Consider the following 921-nt stretch of genomic DNA (forward strand, 5'->3'; position numbering starts at 1 on the left):
GGGGACTTAGCTACGAACCTGACTTCGCCTAAGTTAAAAACTACTTCGAACACGGGCATCATACATATTCGGAGGCTTAGCTGCGACTCCGTATCGCCTAAGTTAAAAAATGCACTTGTGGACTCGACCTTCATCCAGAAATCATATAAGGCAGACTCAACAAGCATTTAGCATGACAAGCACTAGAAGACTTAAACCCTCTGCCACACTCATCTAGTCCGACAGAGGCTCGGGGACTACACACAGTGGGTGCACTTAGCATGCCCCCACTGGAAGTGAAATACAAAAAAGAAACATTCTGCTTCGTCAGGTCCAGCAACAACATTCAAGTTCAAAAGACTGTACAGACTCCAACCGACTACCAGCAATTAGTCGGAGTCTCAGGGGCTACTGTTTGGGATACACAAAAAGGGTAGGCCCATGAAGGGTAGAAGTACCATAATAGCATGCGGTCCTCATATCAGGTGGACCAAGACAAATATAGACTTACTATACACTCGGGCATGTACAACCCATCCACTCGATAACAGTCAACCACTCGGCCGACGGCTCACTCAGATATGCAAGGACCAACATTCAGCAAGGCAATTGGAGCATCATCCTCATAGTGCATGTCTCGTATTCGACTGACAGCATGGCACTGATGCCCCACATTGGAACATAAGAGGTGAGGGGGTGGTGCACTCTATATAAGCCACTGCCATCACATAGTTTGGGGCTGGCTCATTCTTCCCCCGGGAGCTCTGGCTCTCTCTCTAGTCTTAGGACTTAGCTTCGAGATTCGTTCTCCCCTCTTTCTAATACACCATCTAACTCCGTGTTCATGACAAAAAAAAAAAACAAAGCATCTCCGGACCACGAGACATAGGGCTGTTATCTCCACCACGAGAGGCCTAAACTCGCTAAAATCACCATGTCACC

Source organism: Hordeum vulgare, chromosome 7H (assembly GCF_904849725.1).
Source record: "Hordeum vulgare subsp. vulgare chromosome 7H, MorexV3_pseudomolecules_assembly, whole genome shotgun sequence".
In the NCBI taxonomy this organism is placed as follows: domain Eukaryota; kingdom Viridiplantae; phylum Streptophyta; class Magnoliopsida; order Poales; family Poaceae; genus Hordeum; species Hordeum vulgare.